Genomic DNA, 5976 nt, shown 5'->3' with positions numbered 1-5976 from the left:
CCTTTGTGCCATAGATTTTCTGTGATTCCACAAGCACAGATTAAACATGATGATGGTAGATCATCAATGGAGGACGAAAAGAAATATTTTATAATGAATCAATTTTGAATATTCAAGCATAGTCTTAAAAATGGAGACCAAGTGAAAGTTCCCTCTTTATGGTTTCACCTTATGCAGTGTGTTAGTTGATGACAGCAGAGGGTGTGAAGAGGCTTCAAGGGGATGTGGACAAGGTGAGTGAGTGAGAACACGGCAGATGGAATATAATGTGGAAAGGTGCACATAACCAAAAAGTAATTTTAAATTGTAACAGATTGTAGAGTGTTTTTGTTCAAAGGGATCCTTGCATGCAAGTCACAGGCAAGTTACAGTAAGTGAGTAGGAAGGCAAATGTTATGTTGGCCTTTATTACGAGAGGATCTGCGTACAAGAATAAAGATGCCTAGCTACAAAGCTATAGGGTTTGGTGAGACTGCAGCTGGAGTATTGTGTGGAAGATTGCTGTAAGGGAGTGCAGTGAAGATTCACTAGACTGAGTCCAGGGTTGGCATGTTTTCCATATGAGGAAATAGTTCCATAAGACATAAGAGGCTATTTGGCCCACTGAGTTGATGCTAACTCACAGAGCAATCCCACTCCCCGTACTAATTTTCCCTGTAATCATTCTCCCTACATTCCTAGCCACTTCCCATCTTATGGATGAGGTAAAGTCACAGAGAAATACAGCATAAAAACAGGCCCTTCAGCCCAACTCATGAATGCCAACCATGGTGCCCACCAAACTAGTCCCATCTGCCTGCATTTGGCCCATATCCCTCCAACCCCCCCCCCCCCCCACCCATCTCTGTACTTATCCAAATGTCTTTTAAATGTTGTTCCTGCCTCAACCATTTTCTCTGGCAGCTCATTCCATATAAGCACCACCCTCTGCATGAAGAAGTGTGCCCTCAGGTCCCTTTTAAATCTTTCACCTCTTACCTTAAACCTATGCCCTCAATTTTTAAGTTACCCTTCCCTGCAAAAAAGACTATGTGTGTTCACCCTACCTATACCCCGCATGATTTTATATACCTCAGTCTCCAATGAATAAAGTCCTAGCCTGTGCTCCAAGGAGTGAAGTCCTAGCTTGCCCAACCTCTCCCTATAACTCAGTCCCTTGAGTCCTGGCATCATTCTCATAAATCTTCTCTGCACTCTCTCCAATTTAATGATGACCAAAATGGCACACAATACTCTGTGCAGGTTCACCAATGTCTTGTACAACTGTGACATAACATCCCAACTCCTATACTCAGTACCCTGACTGATGAAGGCCGGCATGCCAAAAGCTTTCTTCATCACCCTGTCTATCTGTGATGCCACCTTCGGGGAACCAGGTGCCAGGGAAGTACTCCAAATGCTCTACAACATTCCCCAGGACCCTACTGTTCACTGTGTAAGTCTTACGCTGGTTTGACTTCCCAAAATGCAACACCTTGCACTTACCTGGATTGAACACCATTTGCCAATCCTTGGCCCACTGACCCAACAGATCAAGATCCCCATGTAATTTTTGATAACCTTCTTCACTGTCCACAATGCAAGTTCGTATTCCTCCCACGTATTGCAGGTTTGATGGGTTAATTGGCTGCTGTAAATTATGCCTAATGTGCAGGAGAGGAATAGAATCTGGGAGTGGGGGGGAGGTGGCACTGTGACTGGCTCTGAGGCTCAGCTGGGAAGGGTTAAGTCAGGCAGAGTAATAGTGATAGGAGACCTGAGTTGGGGGGGACAGATGGGAGATTCTGTGACCATGAAAGAGACTGGGTTGTTTCCTCTTGGGTGCCAGGGTCGAGGATGTCTCAGAGCGGTTGCAGAACATTCTCAAGGGGGAGGGTGAGCAGCCAGAGGTCGTGGTGCACATTGGCACCAATGACATAGGTAGAAAGGGGGATGAAGTCCTGTGCAGGAGGTTAGGAAAGGGGATGAAAAGTAGGACCTCGAAGGTGGTAATTTCTGAATTACTCCCAGTGCCACGTGCTGGTCAGGACAGGAATAGAAAGGTAGAACAGGTGAATGTGTGACTGAGGAACTGGTGCAGGGGGCAGGGTTTTAAGTTCTTGGATCATTGGAACCACTTCTGGGGCAGGGGTGACCTGCACAAGAGGGAAGGACTGCACCTTAACAGGAGGGGAACCAATATCCTGGCTGGGAGGTTCACCAGTGCTACTCAGGAGGGCTTAAGCTAGTTTGCCAGGGGGATGGGAACCAGAGCACCAGGTCAGAACAGGGAGGGATTGAGAGGAAGGTAGATCCATGACCAGTAAGGCTGAAGGGAAGGACAGGCAGGAGCAAGGTAATAGACGTGATGGGACGGATGGGTTGAAGTGTGTTTATTTTAATGCCAGGAGTACTATTGCGATGAACTCAGAGTGTGGATCAGGACTTGGAACTATGATGTTGTGGCCATTACAGAGACTTGGTTGGGAGAGGGTCAGGACCTGATGCTTAATGTTCCAGGGATTTTCTAAAGGTAGAGAGGGAGGTAGAGGGGGTTGGGGATGTTGCACTATTAATCAGAGACAATATCATAGCTGCTCTCAGGGGGGACATAATGGAGGGCTCATCCACTGAGTCTATATGGGTAGAATTCAAAAATAAGAAAGGTGCAATCACTCTAATGGGATTATACTACAGACCCTAATAGCCTCTGGGATATTGAGGAACAGATAGGCAGGCAGATTAGGGAAAGGTGTAAAAACAACAGGGTTGTTGTCATGAGTGACTTCAACTTCCCCAATATAGACTGGGACCTCCAGAGTGCGAAAGGTTTAGATGGGGCAGAATTTGTTAGGTATATCCAGGAGGGTTTCTTAAATCAGTAGGTAGATATTCCAACTAGAGGAGGGGCCATATTGGACCTGGTATTGGGAAATGATCCTGGTCAGGTGACTGAACTTTGAGTGGGGGAATGTTTCAGGAACAATGATCACAACTCCTTAACTTTGGAGATTGCTATGAATAGGTATGGACATTGAGAGAGAGTATTAAGTTGGGGCAGGGCAAATTACAAGAGTATTAGGCAGGAACTAGGGGAGTTAATTTGGTATAGCTGTTTTTGGGCAAGTCCACATCTGACACGTGGAGGTTGTTTGAAGACCAACTGCACAGAGTAAAGGATCAGTATGTTCGAGGAAGAAGGAAAGGCAAAGAAGGGTCGCAAAGAAAAACCTTGGAACTATAGATCAGTGGGGTAGGTTAGTTACTCAAGGGGATTCTGAGGGATAATGTATACAAGCATTTAGGAAGATGGGTTGATTAGGGATAGTCAGCATGGCTAGTTGCACGAGAGATCACATCTCAGGAAATTGATTGAGTCCATTGAAAAAGTAACCAAGTAGGTCAATGAGGACAGTGTGGTAGATGTGGTCTATATGGACTCAAGTAAGGCCTTTGATAAGGTACCACAAGATAGGCTACTTTGGAAATTTAGATCACATGGGATCCAGGGAGAGCTAGCTAACTGGATTGATGGTAGGAAGCAGAGGCTGATGGTGGAAGGTTGTTTCTCGGACTAGAGGCCCGTGACTAGCGGTATTCCCCAGGGCTTATTGCTATTTGTCATCTATATCAATGATTTGGATGAGAATGTACAAGGCATGGTTAGTAAGTTTGCAGATGACACTAAAATAGTTTGTGTCATTGACAGTGAAGATGGTTATCAGAATTTACAGAGTGATCTTGATCAGTTGGGTAAGGGGGTCAAGGTATGGTATATGGAATTTAATTTGGATAAGTGCGAGGTGTTACATTTTGAGAAGACAAACGAGTGTAGGACTTTCAGAGTGTATAGTCAGGCCCTGGGTGGTATTGTAGAACAGAGGGACCTAGGAGTATAAGTACATGGTTCCCAGAAAGTGGCATTGCAGGTAGACAGGATGGTGAAGAAGGCTTTTGGCACGCTGGCCTCCATCAGTCAGGGCACTGAGTATAGAAGTTGGGATGTTATGTTGCAGCTGTACAAAACGTTGGTGAGGCCACATTTGGAATATTGCATTCAATTTTGCTCACCCTGCTATAGGAAAGATGCCCTTAAGCTGGAAAGAGTGCAGAGGAGATTATAAGGATGTTTCTCGGATTCAAGGGACTGAGTTATGAAGAGAGGTTGAGTAGGTTAGGACTTTTTTCATTGGAGTGCAGGAGAATGAGGGGTGATCTTCTAGAGGTGTTTAAAATTATGAGGGGCATAGATAAGGTGAATGCACACAGTCTTTTTCCCAGGGTTGGAGAATCAAGAACTAGAGGACATAGGTGAATGGGGCAAGATTTAATAGCCAAGAAAATGGAAGTATATGAAAGGTTTAGGAAGCTAAACTCAAACAGGCCCTTGAGGATTATAAAGAAGCTAGAAAAGAAGGGAATTAGAGTGGCCATGAAACGTTCTTGGCAAGTAGGATTAAAGAGAATCTCAAGGCATGTTATACATACAACAAGAGCAAGAGGATTACTAGGGAGAGGGTAGGACCACTCAAGTATAAAGGAGGGAACATGTGCTTGGAGGTGGAGGATGTGGGCGAGGTCCTAAGTGAGTACTTTGCATCAGTATTTACCAACGAGAAGGGCGTGGAAGATTGTGAGGTCAGTATGGAGCATGCTGATATGCTAGGGCATCTTGAGATAAAGTAATAGTGTTGGGTCTCTTGAAGAACATTAAGGTGGTTAAATTCCCAGGGCCTGATGGGATGTACCCCAGGTTATTAAGAGAGGCTAGAGATGAGACTGCTGGAGCCTTAAACAAGATCTTCATGTCCTCTCTAGCCCAGGCGAGGTGTTGCACTTTGGGAGATCAAATGTAAAGGGACAGTACACTGCTAATGGCAAGGCCCTTAACAGTGTTGATGTTCAGAGGGATCCTGGGCTCCAAGTCCACAGCTCCCTGAAAGTGGCTGCACAGGTTGATAAGGTGGTAAGGAAAGCATATGGCATGCTTGCCTTTATTAGTCAAGGCACTGAATTCAAGAGTCAGGAAATTATGTTGCAGCTTTATAAAACTCTGGTTAGGCCGCATCTGGAGTATTGCATTTAGTACTGGTCGTCCCATTATAGGAAGGATGTGGAGGCTTTGGACAGGGTGCAGGAGAGGTTTACCAGGATGCTATAAGGAGAGGTTGAAGACTTGGGTTGTTTTCTCTGGAGTGGGAGGCTGAGGGGAGACCTGATAGATGTTTATAAAATTATGAGAGGAATAGACAGAGTAGACAGCCGTATCTTTTCCCAAGGGTTGAAATGTCCAATACTGAGAGGGGATATGTACAAAGGAGATGTGCAGGGCAAGTTTTTTACACAGTGAGTGGTGGGTGCCTGGAATGTGTTGCTTGGGGTGGAGAATGGAGGGATATGGACATTGTGTAGGCAGAAGGGAATAGTTCAGTTAGGTGTTTAATTACTAATTAGTTCAGCACAACATCATGGGCCGAAGGGCCTGTTCCTGTGCTGTACTGTTCTATGTTCTAATGTGGGGAAAATGAAATAGGATTAATGTAAATGACTGGTTGATAGTCAGCCTAGACTCATCGGGCCAAAGAGCCTGTTTCCGTGCTGTCTCCTTCCTTTTATGAGTCTATGAGAAGTTCAGTAGTGGATCTGAAATCTTCAGTGCTGAGGTGGTGACGACAGCTCCAGGAGTACTTTGGAAAGGAAATGTAAGTTTAGGCAATGTATGAAGTGTAATATTGGCTGCAAATGCTGAGGTGCTGTACTTAGGAAGTGGACGATGACAGTGGGAGGGATATGAACAGAAGTGGGCGGGACTCCGTCTCACACATTTTCCGGTATTCCATCAGGTGAAGTTGGGAGAGTTTCAGGGATCACCTGTTACAACAGATCAGGACAGCAGGGAACATAGAGTGATCTCCTGGGCTAATTCTGCCCAAATTCCCACCCCAACCACAAAATTGCATCTTTATTGAGTTAATGGCCTCATCTTTAATCAACATT

Source organism: Pristis pectinata, chromosome 4 (assembly GCF_009764475.1).
Source record: "Pristis pectinata isolate sPriPec2 chromosome 4, sPriPec2.1.pri, whole genome shotgun sequence".
Classification (NCBI taxonomy): domain Eukaryota; kingdom Metazoa; phylum Chordata; class Chondrichthyes; order Rhinopristiformes; family Pristidae; genus Pristis; species Pristis pectinata.
Note: the sequence above shows the minus strand (reverse complement) of the source record.